At 40.3% G+C, this 15,852-nt stretch overlaps 1 protein-coding gene across 2 annotated transcripts in view; it reads left to right on the top strand.

The window, feature by feature from the left end:
* Window positions 1-15,852, top strand: part of TRPC6 (transient receptor potential cation channel subfamily C member 6) — a 130,314-nt gene that overhangs the window by 18,849 nt on the left and 95,613 nt on the right. The gene's annotated exons all lie outside the window — the stretch shown is intronic.

Here is a 15,852-nt window from a genome sequence, read left to right as displayed (position 1 = left end):
CAATGCCCACATCACTGCTCCTGTAAGCATGTAATGGAGCCTCAATAAGCATAGAAGAAAAGTGAAAGGAATAAAAATGGTAAGTTTGTAAATAAAGAAATAGAACCGTGTCATTATTATATTAGTATTAGAACATTATTCATAATGTCCAAGATATGGAAACAACTTAAGTGCCCATCAATGGATGAATGAATAAAGACGTGATATATATACGATGGAAAAGAAGGAAGTCCTGCAGTATGCAATAACATGGGTGGGCCTGGAGGGCATTATGTTAAGTGAAATAAGCCAGACAGAGAAAGACAAATTCTGCATGGCATCATTTATAAGTGGACTCAAAAACAAACGCAGTGTTTTTGCTCAGTCAGTTGAGTGTCTGACTTCGGCTCAGGTCATGATCTCACAGTCTGTGGATTCGAGCCCTGCATTGGGCTCTGTGCTGACAGCTTGGAGCCTGGAGCCTGCTGCAGATTCTGTGTCTCCCTCCCTCTCTGCCCCTCCCCAGCTTGCACTCTGTCTCTGTCTCTTTTTCTCAAAAATAAACGTTAAGAAAAAATTAAAACAAACACACAACTCACCAAAACAGTAGAAAAGTGGTTTTCAGGAGCTGAGGGTGGTGGAAATAGAAAGAGGTTGGTCAAAGTGTACAAACTTTCAGCTGTAACATGAGTAAACTCTGGGGATCTATATAAACCATGGTTGTCTATAGTTGATAACATTGTATTGTGGAATTAAAATTTCCTAGGAGAGTAGATCTGACATGTTCACACCAAAAAAATAAAATAAAATAAATTTGTGACGTGATGGATGTGTTAACTAGATGGGGGTAATCACATTACAATCTATATGTATTTTAAATAATCACATTTTCTTTAAATATCTTATAATTTTATATGTCAGTTATACCTCAATAAAGATGAAATGACAAAAAAATCTGCCATTATTAGCATAAGGTTGTCCACATAGTAAAATCCCCAGATTCCATAAACAAATTGTGAGAAATAAAAGTTTAGCACATTGTTATGTACAAGACCAATATGTGAAATCAATTACATTTACTTATATCAGCAATGAACTCTTAGAAATCAATATAAAAATTATTCACAGAAAACACAAAGCTTAAGGTCTTTAGGAATAAATCTAGCAAAAAAAAGTGCATGACTTTAATGGAATAAAATTAAAATTATATTGAAAAACATTAAAGAATATTCATAGAAATGCAAGTATATACAGTCTTCACAGATATTCATACTTGATTATTTTAAAGATAATAGCCTTTTCCCAAAATTGATCTACAAATTCACCACAATTTCAATAAAAATTTTAAGACTTTTTCTTTCTGAAGATTAGCGAGTTGATTCTAAAGTTTGTTAGCACCACGTTCTAACCAGCTGAGCTCACTGGCCAACCTTGGTTCTGAGATTTGCACAGATGTGGAGAGAACCAAAGTGTAGCCAGTGCTCTCCTGAAGAAGAACCACCTGGAGGGATTTACCAAATATCAGAATACATCATAAGGTTATAATAACTAAGCTGGTGGAAATGGCCATAATAGACTAATTGAATCAAATTTATATGAAAGAGGTGTCTAGGTAATTCAATGAGGAAAAAAAAATCTTTTATTACATGGTGGTAAGGAAATTGTATGGCCATATGGGCAAAAAAAAAAAAAAACCCAAACTTTAGATCTCTACCTCACATCCTACACAAAAATCTTTTCCAGATGAATTTTAAGGGACAAAGCATGTGTGTGGTTGCTTTAAATTTTTAAATTTTTTTTTTCAACGTTTATTTATTTTTGGGACAGAGAGAGACAGAGCATGAATGGGGGAGGGGCAGAGAGAGAGGGAGACACAGAATCGGAAGCAGGCTCCAGGCTCTGAGCCATCAGCCCAGAGCCTGATGCGGGGCTCGAACTCACGGACCGCGAGATCGTGACCTGGCTGAAGTCGGACGCTTAACCGACTGCGCCACCCAGGCGCCCCTGCTTTAAATTTTTAATGGGCTCAGTCAGTTAAGTATTTGGCTCTTGATTTTGACTCAGGCTGTGATCTTGCAGGTTGCAGTCATGAGATTGAGTCCCGTGTCAGGATCTGCACTGACAGTGTGGAGCCTGCTTGGGATTCTCTCTCCCTCTCTCTCTGCCCCTACCCTGCTCTCTCTCTCTCTCAAAATAAATAAGTAAACTTAAAAAATTAAAGGATTCTTATGCATACACAAAATCACAAAGCATAGGTTATAAAATTGATAAATTTAATGCGTAAAAATTAAGGAACTCTGTTTATCAAAAAGTATCATAACTAGAAAGGAAAGATAACACTGCAGATGAAAAAAAGATACCACTTATAAAATACTGACAATTTATTAATTCCTTAAAAGATGGGCAAGGTTACATAGCTTTCTCACGGCAGCCGAAACACAAAATGACAAGTAATCACCCTCAGTCTTATTAGTAATCTTGAAAATGTCAAGACAATCACAAAAAGATCTCATTTGCCATCTAGTAAATAGGCAAAAAAAAAAAAAATGAGCTTGATAATATCAAGTATCTATGATGATGTTGGTCAATGAAACCCTATACCGAGCTGGGGGGGAGTATATACCAAAAGGATACAGCCTTGTTAGAAAAAAAGTGTGTAACACTCAATAAAGGTGAAGATGAGAATACTTAAAACCCAACAGTTTTACTCTTGGCAGTGGTCTGAGTAATAATACTCAGTTTGGTTATTCTAAAAGAATGTTAAAAAGTATAAACCACCACACATCTTTGTTACCATCTAAAATTTTTCATCATGGAGTCAAATAGTTGCAAAGGATGTAATTACCAATATACTGTGAAAATTAATACTTGGAAATAGAATAGATCCATCACTTTTAAAATTGGATGTTATTAAATCTAAATGCTAGCAGTATAATATTCATCACCATCAATTTAAAAACACACAAGCTCTTCTTTAACATTTGCTTTCATCCTTTTACTTGAAATCATGCTTTCAAATAACTGTCACATTACACATATTTTTTCTTGAAAGCTTTTTATTGATAAAAAAGCTTTTAGGGGTGCCTGGGTGGCTCAGTCCGTTAAGCGTCTGACTTCGGCTCAGGTCATGATCTCACAGTTTGTGAGTTCGAGCCCCACGTCGGGCTATGTGCTGACAGCTCGGGGCCTGGAGCCTGTTTCAGATTCTTTGTCTCCCTCCCTCTCTCTCTGCCCCTTCCCTGCTCATGCTCTGTCTCTCTCTCTCTCTCAAAAATAAACAAACATTAAAAAAAAGCTTTTATTTTATTGTAAAACTGTCTGAAGTTTTCTGAACCAAAATAAAACCTATATAAAATTTTTAAATTAAAAACTTCTTCTGAATTATTATTACACTTAATAACTACAACAATAATAATAGCTAATCCGTAGAGCATTTTGTATCTGCTAAGGACAATTCTAATTACTTATATTAACTCACTTACTGCTCACAATACTCTTTAAAGGAACTTATACTTGTCTGCACTTTATAGTTGGAGAATTTGAGACACAGGGAGATTGAGTTTCTCAAGACTTCACAACTAGGAAGTAGTGAGTTCAGGATTAGATCTTGGACTTTATTTTGTTTGCTAATTATCAGAAATGTATCTTTTAAAAAGGTGGATGGGGAAACTTTGAGTGCCCCGATTACTGGAGGCTTAGCTTGCACCTTGGGACGTTTCTGAAATGTTCAAGAGCCTTTACACATTAGGGCAATGCTAAGAGTATACAAGGGCTATGCTTCCCTTTGTAAAGAGGAGAGTGTGAAAGGGAGGAGGGAGTGGAGAGTCAGCATGACTGACCGACTACACAAGTGTTCTGAAGAAAATCTAGGGGACATTTTAGGAAAGAGTACATGTGGATATGGAGAATTGGGAAATAGATCTTAGTAAAGCTATTCCTGTCATGTGCCTGTTCCAAGTTTTCGTGTGCTCCAGGGGTATGGATTCTTCAGGTTAAGACTGCTGCCCCAGAGCAAGACTTCTCAGAGAATGTGCCCAGTATCACTTGGGAACTTCATAGACATCCCGGTCACCAGGCCCTTCTCCAGAACTGCTGCAGCAGAATCTCTGAGGGTGGAGTCCAGCCACACGCGTGTGTAAATGTACAGCCTCACTTTGGACCACTGTTCTACACAGTTCTCAGAGCACGTCATTGCTGTATTTCATCCAGTTGAAGGCATTAACATTGTAAGATAAAATCCAATTTTATTTATTTGTTTGTTTATTTATTTAGAGTGTGAGCAGAGAGATGGGCAGAGAGAGAGAGAGAGAGAGAGAGAGAGAGAGAGAGAGAGGATCTTAAGCAAGTTCCACACTCAGTCTCAGCGTGGAGCCTGACATGGGTTTCTGTCCCACAACCCTGGTATCATGATCTGAGTCCAAATCAAGAGTTGAATGCTTAACTGACTGAACCACCCAGGCACCCCATAAAATCCAATTTTAAAGATTTTAAAATGCGAAGCGATGGGTGTTTTCGACTGAACGAATATGGTCTTGCTTTGCCTATGAGATTGGTCCTCCCTATGGCAAGATCCTGGCTTCCTCCCTCTGTTCCTCTGACACTTCAGCACTTGGCTGTATTGAGTTGGGTTGAGCAGACACTTGCTGAGTCCTCATCAGCTCTGGCCTGCTTTGTCTGTCGCACATCTTCTGCATCCTTCTCTTCCCTTCTCTGGCCTGACAGATTCACCATGGGAAGTAGTAGATGCTGAGTAAACATTTGTGGATTCATTGATTTTGAAAGGAGTGGTCGGCTGGTTTTGGGAATTGGGGTCACGTAGGAATTGGAGAACTTGGTAGTATCTCGGGTTGTGGAAAGAGGGAAGCAGTCACTGCTTCTGCCTTTGGACCCTGGGCAAGGGGAGAGTGTCCTTTGCTGTGAGGAAGATGGGGTTAGAGAGAGGAGGGAAGGAAGTAGTCTCTGGCTGACTAGTGTTTGTCTCTACATTATCAGAAGTCATGGTGTTTATTTCACTTTTTCCCATGTGTCTCTTCTAGTGTATAATCTCAATGAAGGGATAGACGTGGACTCACTTTCTACTTTATTCCTAGTGCCCAGAGTAGAACTTGTCTCCTAGCAGACAGTCAATAAATATGCTTTGCTTTTTAAATTTTATTTATTAAAATTAAAAAAAAATGTTTTTAATGTTTTATTATTTATTTTTGAGAGGGCAAGGCAGAGCATGAGCAGGGAGGGGAAAAGAGAGAGACACACACACAGAATCCGAAGCAGGCTCCAGGCTCTGAGCTGTCAGCACAGAGCCTGACACGGGGCTTGAACTCATGAACTGTGAGATTGTGACCTGAGCTGAAGTCAGATGCTTAACCCACTGAGTCACCCAGGCGCCCCTATTAAAAGTTTTTTTGATGTTTATTTATTATTTTGAGAGATAGAGTGTGCATGGGGGTGGGGCAGAAAGAGAGGGAGACACAGAATCCGAAGCAGGATCCAGGCTCTGAGCTGTCAGCACAGAGCCCGAAGCGGGGCTTGAACTCACAGACTGTGAGATCATGACCTGAGCCAAAGTCAGACACCCATGTGCCCCAATAAATATGCTTTGAATAAACAATTGAATAAATATGTGGACTGAGGTTTACTAATACCTGAGAGGAATTTTGTGTGTGGGAAAATTATTTATAATAATTGATTTTTAAATTTTATTCATGTACATTGAGTTGCAGAATATAAATCCTTGTGTTTCTCAAGCTTTTGTTTAAAAAATTTATGTTTATTGATATAACTGACATGCAGCATTATATTAGGTTCAGCTACAACGTGATGATTCAACATATGGATATGTTACAAAATGATCACAGTAAGTCTAGTTAACATCCATCACCACACGTTGTCACAAATTTTTTTCCTGAGAGTTTGTAAGCTCTCTTAGCAACTTTCAAATATAATAACACAGTGTTATTGACTGCAGTCATTGTGCTGTACATTACATCCCCAGGACTTATCTATTTTAAAACGATAAGTTTATACTTTTTGACCATCTTCACCCATTTCGCCCACCCCCAACCCCAGACTGGCAACCACCAATCTGTTCTCTGTAATTATGAATGTTTTTTTTTTAAGATTCTGCTTACAAATACAGCAACCTACAACCTGTGTTTTAACAAGCCCGCCAGGTGATACTTTTCCAATATGTGCTAAAATTTGAGAGCCACCACCCAAGAGAAACTCTTACCCATGTGCCCCAGCATATCCACACAGAAATGTTCAAGTTGTTTCTAATATCAAATAATTATGAAACAATCCTAAGAAGACATTGTAGGCTACCTGTAGGTCTGCCCAGGTCAGAAAACAAATTAACAGCAGAGGATATTAGCGTAGCCTGAACCGCTAAGCTTCCCTCACATTTTTATGGGGGATGGGGAGCAAGTTCTTTCAATTCTTGCAATATGTGCATGCATGGATATTCTCCATTTCTGTGGCTTCATGTAGCAAACATATAACCCTGTTTTCTCCCAGGCCGTCCTTAGTTGGAGAATTCTAGGGTAAAAGGATGAAAAGGCAGATCTGCGCTGACCTTTGTTCTCTCCTCTCCACACTCACCTCCTTGCACCGTGCTCCGCTCACCCCATCTGCCAGAACCATCAGTCTCTCCCCACATCCTGCCTTCTCTTTCCTTTTCCCTGTAGCTTCCCTCCATTCATATCTGCCTTTGCAAATTCATTCATTCAGCAAACATGTGGTGAGCACTTCTTATGCAGTAAACTGTACAAGGAACAGGAAATAAAAATGGTGAGCAATCCAGAGTCTTGGTTTATGGAATCTAGATTTTAGTCAGGGAGACATATAATAAATAGCTTTAAAGTTCTGTGATGTTTTCCTACCTAAAATCTACTCACCCTTCAAGTCTCCTTAAAATTAATTTTCCTGATCCACCAGCCCCACCTCACCCTTGTAGGCACATGGGACAAACAGACACCTGCACATACACAGCCTCCTCAGCACTTCATACAACAAAACCTTCTCAATATTTAATGAGTGCCTGACTCAACACATTCCATTCCCCCAGGTCTCTGTTGTTTTTTCCATCACCCCATTACCACCATCATTACCATCACCACCATCACCATCATCATCATCACCACCAACATCACCATCACCACCATCATCACCACCATCACCACCACCATCATCACCATCACCATCATCACCCATCACTTTCATCACCCATCACCATCATCACCACCGTCTATCAGTTTCTAAATAGTACTGTGCAGTATAACTTTTTTGCATATTGAGCACTTGAAATGTGACTGGTGCAATTGAGGAACTGAATTATTAGCTTTATTTAGTAGTAGTTAATTTGAATTAAAAATGAAATTGCTATTTGTGACTATAGGCTACTATATTGGTCAGTGCTATTCTCACCCTTTGCACAGGTTAGTTTTCCAGATTCCTGTCAAGAGGAAACATTAATAAGGAGCTTACTATGTGTCAGGCACTATCCTAAGCATTTTGCACATATTAACTCCTTTAAATCACACTGTAATCCTGAGGTGGGGTTTAACAGACAGCCTTCCAGTTGAAGATGACACTTTAAAAATGTTTATTTATTTTGAGACAGAGAGAGAGGCACAGAGAGAGGAGACAGACAGAATCTCAAGCCAACTCCATGCTGTCAGCACAGAGCCCAACACAGGACTCAGTCTCACCAACTGTGAGATCATGATCTGAACTGAAATCAAGAGTCTGACCCTCACTGACTGGCCCAAGTGGCCCAAGATGACACTTTTAAAATGAAATTCTCTCCTAATGATGACTTAAGCACCGCCAGTCGATGGGAGTCTCAGCGGAACCTATACGATCTTGTTTGGAATTGACATTCTCTATTTCATATTTTTCCTGTTTATTTTTAAATTTTGTTTCACTGGAAAGGAAAGATGATGCTCAGTTTTAAACATTAAAAGGATACAAGTTTCTTCATTATAATAAAACTAAGTGTGTACACAAATTTTTCTTAAGTTTTTATATGTGTGATCTTTTCACAGCCACCCAGAGGAGGTATTCTGGGTCTTTTATCATAAATACCCATAAGGTACAGCTGATTTCTGTTTTTATTATATTTTCCTCTGAGCTCTCCCAATGCTCAGCACATCCCAGCCCAACTTCTCCCTGCCTGTGATGGACCCACACTTGACCGCCTCCCACCCTCCTCAGGAATATCCGGGACAGAACCTCAACCACTTAATCTAAAATTTCAGATTGTACACAAAGAAGCATTTTCATGTAATGAAAGGAGTAAAAAGGAAAGAGAATAGAGATGGGATTTTAAAGTGTGATTTGCAAAGGGATTTACTCAGGCAACATTCTGGGACTCAGGGTGAAGTCATAAGCTTCTTGAGTTTGGGGACTGCCCCGAAATCTGTAGATACTAAATATATAACTGCTTATTCAAATCCTTGCAAGTCCCATTGAAATAGGGTGATTTACCCTAGTTTCTATTCTCCCTCTTCACACTTCTTTCTTTAGTTACAATCTTTATTTTTAATCCCTTATCTTTCTCTTCCCTTCAATGACCTGTCCTACCCGTTTTCAGGAGGATTGAGAAGGAAGAATTAGGAAGCATTCAAGGTCCAAGTGGGTTTGGAGTTTTAGCATCTCAAGCTATTTATTTTACCACAGGCTCGCTTCACTCATCTTGTCAGTTTGAAACCATTCTTACGTGATGCTACAGTGTATTTTATGCATTTGTGAGGAATGTACCAGGCAATTCATTATTACATGTTAAAGGACCAAAATATCAGAGGATTTTGTTTTGTAGAAATTAAATCGTAGGGCATTTCAGGTAACTCCTGGAATCCCGATCCTGGCACACTTCATCACAGGTTGTGTCGAGTGAGAAGCAGTGCTGTTGTAGAGCCCAGCCTGTACCATCTGCATCCAGCCTAAGGGACCGTCCCTCCCTTTTAACACCCAGATCAGCTGCAGAGCAGACAGGCACAAAGGGTGAGAGCTGCTGCCCTCCAACACACTCAGGAGCCTGCGGCAAAGTTAAGAAAAACTTTTGTTTAAAGCTTGGGTGGGGGATGAGCGTCTGAGTAAATAAGAGAGTTGGCATGAAGCTAATGCATAAAAGACTTACTGTGTGTATTTCTAATGGGTTTGATCCTCCCATTTAGCTTATCAAAACCACAAATAGAAGGGGGGGAGACAGTACTTCAGAATTTCTTACGTTTATAGCAATTGCTGTCAATTTGCATAACAGTTTTATGTGAATATAGAAAGAAGATGAGTTACTCAAATAGAGTATTATCAGTGTAGGAGGAAAAATTTCCATGACCCTCAAACCCACCTGCGGCACTGATATTTTATTGGCAGCCTGGAGCAATGATTGACATTTATGATGGCACCCTTGAGTAATCAGAACAAGAATTGACCATTCTGAACCTAACTCCAAAAAGGAGAGATGTATGCAGTGCATCTTAGGTTTTAAATCCAGTGTAGATGACCAAGGTGTTCATGCTATAAGACCTGGTGACTGTCACACCCCTCACGTGGATCAGGTCGCTGATAACCATCAGATCTAAGCTGAGGTGCTAATGTGGGGCAGCCAGTAGACAGACGTATGTACGGTCTGACCCCTTTCTTGTCCAGCATCAGCTGGCCCAGCTTCTTCCTGATCTTGGATAAGCCTTTGCCTCTCTTCGCGCTTCTCCTTCCTGGCCCCTCTGCCTGTGCTCCGCTTGCCTCCTGCTCTGTCAGGTACAATCCTTCAGAGAGTGCAGCCCTCCCAGGCAGGACGTGCTTCTTAGAGCTCTCACCCCTTCTGAGCAGAGGTGTCTCACTGCTCTCCCCACACATGGTCTGCTGCGTGGGGCTGTGGGTGTTCAAGGGCAGGGCCAGGGCTTAGCGGTACAGGTGTTAGCTGCGGAGCGAGGTGTCATACTCTGAAAAGTCGACGTCTGGAAGGATAGATGGTTCAGTCTACTCAGTCTAGTCTACTCCCTAGTGTACTCTAATCCTAGGCAAGTAATGAAAACACGTAAATCAAGTATGATGTAAATTAGGGACAATCTCTTTGAGAGGATGCCCTGCTTCAAAATGACAGTCTCCCCTTAGCCCTGTCAGCTGTGGCCGTGAGGCACTAGGGACCACGTTCTAAATCCTCTGATTTTTTTTTTTTTAAGAAGCCAGAAGTAAGATTTTATATGTGAAATATATAAAACTTATATATAAAAATATATAAAACTGGTTTTTAAAACTCAAAGAATTACAAAAGGACTATAGACCAAATCTAACTCCCAGGCAGATGGTTTTTAAGGATTTAGAATGAATACAAAGTCAGTTTCCAAGAAGTCCTAATTAGAGATTGAACACATTTTGCTAGATAATATACCATCACAATGAAACCTCCTTTTTCATTCACCTCCCCTCTCCAAAACAAAACAAACAAATAACAAAAAACAATTTTATCATCTTGATGTCATAGGAGTTTTAATTTTTATTTCTCAACTTGGGCTGACAGATACTACTTTTCCACAACATGCTCAGCTATTGCTTTGAAAAAAGAACTGTAAAAAAAGATAGCTTGAATTGAGAGTAGATGCTTTCAAGCCTACGGAAACATAAATTCTGGAAAAAACACTGCAATGAAAATTCTTTCAAATTACCAAGAAATTCTGTTAGCTCCCTGTTAAAAACAAAACCGACCAGTTCACCTTCAGTTAGAGGTATTTCCGTGGTGTCATGGTTATTAAGGTTTAAAGATTTAAAGTATTAACTGTGGAAATCTACAGAGGTAACTTCTTGGAGAAACACTCCAGGGAATAGCTGAAATAGTGCTCCCCAAAGTTTTATAAATAAAATTTTATTTTCATAAAGTTCTCAGCATTTTATAACCCTGACTGCAGAAAGACTGACCGGTTCTCATGAAAACTGGTATCACCTACCATAAATTCAGATAGTCTTTGACATCTGTTTTACATTAGATGTGGCATCTTGTCCATACTGTTCCATGTTCATCTGAAAATAAAATCATTTTTCTATCACCATTTTTCCCGGAAAATGTAATATGTTTCTCCACAGCTTTGTATGCCCTTGGGTCTTGCCATATGCCCAGGGTACTCATGCTGGGAGGGGAGAGCCAGTGATCCACATCAAGGATTATGATGGGAAAATACCCACGCTGTCTCTTCCCAGACTCAGACTGCGAGCAAATCAAGTGAGCACACAGACCCTTTCTAGACAGGAAAAGATAGGGGAGCCAAGAGGAAGCCTTTTGAGAATAACGGAATTCTACTCTCCCACGGAGCGTGGTGGGAGAGTAGGATGCTATGTGGCCACGTTGACAGGAGAGGCATTTGGAGCCGGAGAAAGTCAGAGCCTCCCATATGTTCTAGAGCAGCTGGCACTAAGCTGCAGACATTCTGCCTTTGAAGACGAGGTGAAGAAGGCTGATTTCTCCAACAGGAGAGTGGGTTGTACCCCAGTGAACGCACCCTCCACGTCCGCAACATGTCCCAGGGAATGACTTCAAGCCTGAGCTCTGCCGTTCTCTGCAGAGTCCCTGTGGCCTCCTGGAGGGCTGGCGCAGAGTGACTGTCCTGGTGCTGAGGAGAGGGAGTGCAGCCTGGAGCAGTGTGACGCTCTGGGAAGGATCTTTGTGGCATGTTTGAAGACTCTGAAATAGAGAAACCAGACCAGCTGAAGGAGGATGGTTCTGGGAGGGAGGAGGGAGCTCTGTGGCCAACCCACGGGAGGAGAGAACAGGGTGGGCAGGTCGGGCAGTGATCTGTTGAGGGAGCACCCAGCTCTGAACGGGACCCTCTGCTCTCTGTCTGAGCCTGGTGGTTAGAGTAACTCCTTTTCATTTTGAGTTAGAGATTGAGGTATATTGACTGGATTTCACCCTCACTGGGTAAAACAGTCAGAGAGATGCAGTGAGACCGACAGCTTATCAGTTCTTGTTCCCAGCTGGCCCCAGCAGCCACCAGCTGAGACTGGCCAGGCACTGGGGGTGCGGTCCAGGCCAGTGTCTGTCCACCGAGCCAGGGAGTTCGCCATAGTCCCAATCCATGTGTTTTACACTGACGGTCATGCAGGCAAGGGAAAATGGAGATTCCGGTGTGCTCAGGCTTTGCTTATGCTCTTAATAGTTAATTTTCCATTGTTGCTCACCTTGTGAATAGGCTTAGTGCCTTGGTAATATAGCAAGGATAACATAAATGCAAATAAAGTTTAAAAATATGAATTATTTGGGGCGCCTAAGTGGCTCAGTGGTTTAAGCATCCGACTTTGGCTCAAGTCATGATCTCGTGGTTCATGAGTTGGAGCTCTGCATTGGGCTCTGTGTTCACAGCTCAGAGCCTGGAGCCTGCTTCAGATTCTGTGAGTCCCTCCCTCTCTGCCCCTCCCCTGCTCCTGCTCTGTTTCTCTGTCTCTGTCTCTCTCTCTCTCTTGAAAATAAATAAACATTAAAAAATAAAAAAAAAAGAATTATTTGCAAATCACAACTCTTCTGTCCAGCTTCTCTGAAACTGACCCCTTAAATAAACAAATAAAACCAAAAAGAAGTGAAAAAGAACAATTTCCACTTTGAGTGCTGCTGTTGAAACGATAGTTTACAATCTCATACACTCTTTCCATTGTATACAGTGGTCTGTCCCCCCACCCCGCTGCATGCTGATTCTTCCTTCCTCTTCACTTACAGAATGTTTTCGTGTCCTATCAGTGCACAGAAAATAACTTATGAATTCAGCTGCAAACTCAGGCCAAGTTCAGCATGTCTGTTTTTGTATTTCTGTATCCATCATACATACCTCTAGTGAGGTATTTAAACACAGAAAGTGCTCATGTGAGTGTTTTTCCCGCCAAACTATGAACACTTACAGTAGTATCTAGTACACAGTATTTACAAAATGCTTCTTTTTTTTGGCAACTGTCTTATCTTTCTTTGTATACACCCTATTGCTATGGGCTTGATATCTGATAAATATTACATAAATTTTTGTGGACAGAATGAGGTGCGTTTACTCTTCTAGAACTAAGTATGGAAACCAAAACATGTGACTATAATAAGGGGCTTTCTCATTTATAACTTAGTGGACCTGATACAATGTATGCTGAGCTGCTGAGAGGGGAAGGGAGCTGGAAAATATTGGGAGCATGCTTTAGGTGAGTTCTGAAGTATTGATCAGCATTCTAGATCATAGTATCCAAAGTGATCCAAGCATCACTTGGTTTAGGCTAACTTCAGCCTCCAGATGGTCTGATCTGGTGGTGGTGGGCAAGGTGGCAGGAGGTGACTGATAGTAAGATATTTGGATTCAGCTTATGGTGTCATCTTCATTATTTTTACTTATCCAGTTTGAAATAGGATATCAGCTATAATAAGGAAAGGGAGAGGGTTACAAAGCCTAGTCAGGGAGACACAAAAGCAAATAAATAAATAAATAAATAAATAAATAAATAAAAATAAAAAAGCTGCCCTTGGGTGGACAGATGTGGGAAGGTTATACAGAAGAGCTCAGGTGCGTCAGGTTTCTGCATGAGACCTGTTTCATTTCTAGAGTAATTGGGCAGGACTGGTTCAGGTTCATGGTTTTGAGCATTGGCTGCTGAGGCAGGCAGAGGAAGAAGGGACTGACGACCTCTTTTTGTTTACCCCTCCCCTCCGGCTCCTATCTTACTTCCCAGTAATAACCTACTTCCTGAATTTCTGCAAACCCGCTGTAAACTTCTCTTTTCACATTGACTGAATACAACCTCGTTTCTTTTCTGTTTTTGAAGAAAAGAGCAATTTCCTGGTTCTGATATTGTCATCTCGTTTCTGGCACTTGAAACAGAAAGAGGCACACTGGGTAAAGTATTTGTACTGTTATCACCATTCATGTTCACACCAGAGCACTTATACATGTTATTCTAGGCACAGCCCAGAACCCAGAATTAGACCCGATCCCTGTCCACTGGGGAAAGACAGATTCCACTAACAGAAAAAGAATACCGTAGGAATTGTATAGGAAATATGTGCACTTTGAGACATTTATAATCTAATTAGATTGATTTTTTTTTTTAAAGTAGGTAACCTGATAGCTAAGACTGAATTTCCTTTAGAATTCGTTGTTGGAATATCAACCACTGCCCTCTTTTTGCTTGGGGCAACAAGGAAACAAACGTAAATGGAGAAAAGAAAAATATGTCTTAAAAGCAAAAGTTAGAAGGTTTCTGGTTCACCTGTTTAGTTTCTGTTTTGTGCCAGAATGGACTGACCAAAATTTTATTCTTTGGTCTAGACGCTTCCTGGACCATTTTGACTCTTGATGTATAAATTACTGAGACAGATGGTGGTAAAAATAGTTAGAACCAAGTAATCTTGGACGATTAGAAAATTCTGCCTCGTGTGACTTCATTATTAGTTTTTCAAAAATAGGTCATTGCTTGTTTCAGATATGGGCTGTGTGATTTCTCTGCATCTTCTATTTTTTGTCTCTCTTACAGTGAGGGGTCACCTGCTGAACAAGGGTGGTCCTGGCTTCACTTAAAGAGAAATCAGACCTTCGTAGGTCCTGCAAAAATTTGTAAACTATAAGTGAATTATATGAGCGCATTGATGTTCAGAACTGTCTAGAGCTTGGGATTTTACTTCCCCTGCAGCCTTACAAGGTAGCCTGTCCCAGTTTTGTGGTTGCTGGTAGAGGACACAAGCCTGGGTTGGAGGTAAAGAATAGCTTATTGTCAGAGCAGTAATGGTACCCATGTGCCTCATGTTTGGGTCAGTTCAAGTGCCAGTTTCCACAGGGAGATATGAGGACGAGGTGGTGCTGTGATCGCAGTGAGCTGTCCTGCAGGAGAGGGACCCTGACCTCAGGGAAACTGAATCTTTGTAGTGGGCAGTCACACAGCGGCCCCTGGGCCCTGCAGAGAGACGCTATCTCTGTCTTCCAAAGCTGTTTACTGTACAGACATCCTTGAAAATAATAGTGTGAAACAGAGGACTGTCATTGCCTTGAACACAAATGTGTAGAAATTGTAGACTCAGCTGTGAATAATAATTGGATTTCAGGAGTCTTTTTGAGCAGTAATTGGCAGAGACAGTATATTGGGAGAAAACTGACTTAAAATTTATTTATAACGACAGGAGCACCTGGGTGGCTCAGTCCGTTGAGTGTCTAACTTTTGATTTTGGCTCAGGTCATGAACTCATGGTTCATGAGGTTGAACCCTGTGTGGGGCTCTGTGTTGACAGTGCAGAGCCTGCTTGGGATTCTCTCTCTCTCTGCCCCTCTGCCTTCTCTAGCTCTCTCTCTCTCTCAAAATAAAAAAAATAAGAAATTAAAAAATTAAAATTATTCATAACTACAGAAAAATATTTCAGACTCTGACTATGAGGAAGTAATAGAAGCAATTTACCTTAGGTTTGAAAATGATAAATCAGGTATTTCTAAATGTTATTTCTTGGGAGAGTAATTTAAATAACATGACTTTTTTTGTCTTCCTTTAAACTCACTTTATTTTTATTTTTTATTGAGATATAGTTGACATATAACATTATATTAGTTTTATGTGCACAAAATGATGATTCAGTATTTGGATATGTAGTAAAATAATCAACACAGTAAGTCTAGTTAACGTCTGTCAGCATACATAGTTACAAAAATTATTTTTCTTGTGATGAACAATTTTAAGATCTTTTAGCAACATTAAAATATGCAAAGCAGTATTATTATATATAATTATTATATGTTATTTAAACACAAATATACAATCAACATGTTGTATGTGACATTACCACGCCTTCTTTATATTATTTAAAAAAAATTTTTTAATGTTTATTTTTGAGAGATAGAGACAAAGCACAAGCAGGGGAGGGGCAGAGAGAGA

The sequence above is a fragment of the Prionailurus viverrinus genome, chromosome D1 (genome assembly GCF_022837055.1).
Source record: "Prionailurus viverrinus isolate Anna chromosome D1, UM_Priviv_1.0, whole genome shotgun sequence".
In the NCBI taxonomy this organism is placed as follows: Eukaryota; Metazoa; Chordata; class Mammalia; order Carnivora; family Felidae; genus Prionailurus; species Prionailurus viverrinus.
The sequence above is the reverse complement of the archived record's forward strand: the minus strand, read 5'-3'. Positions and strand labels throughout refer to the sequence as shown.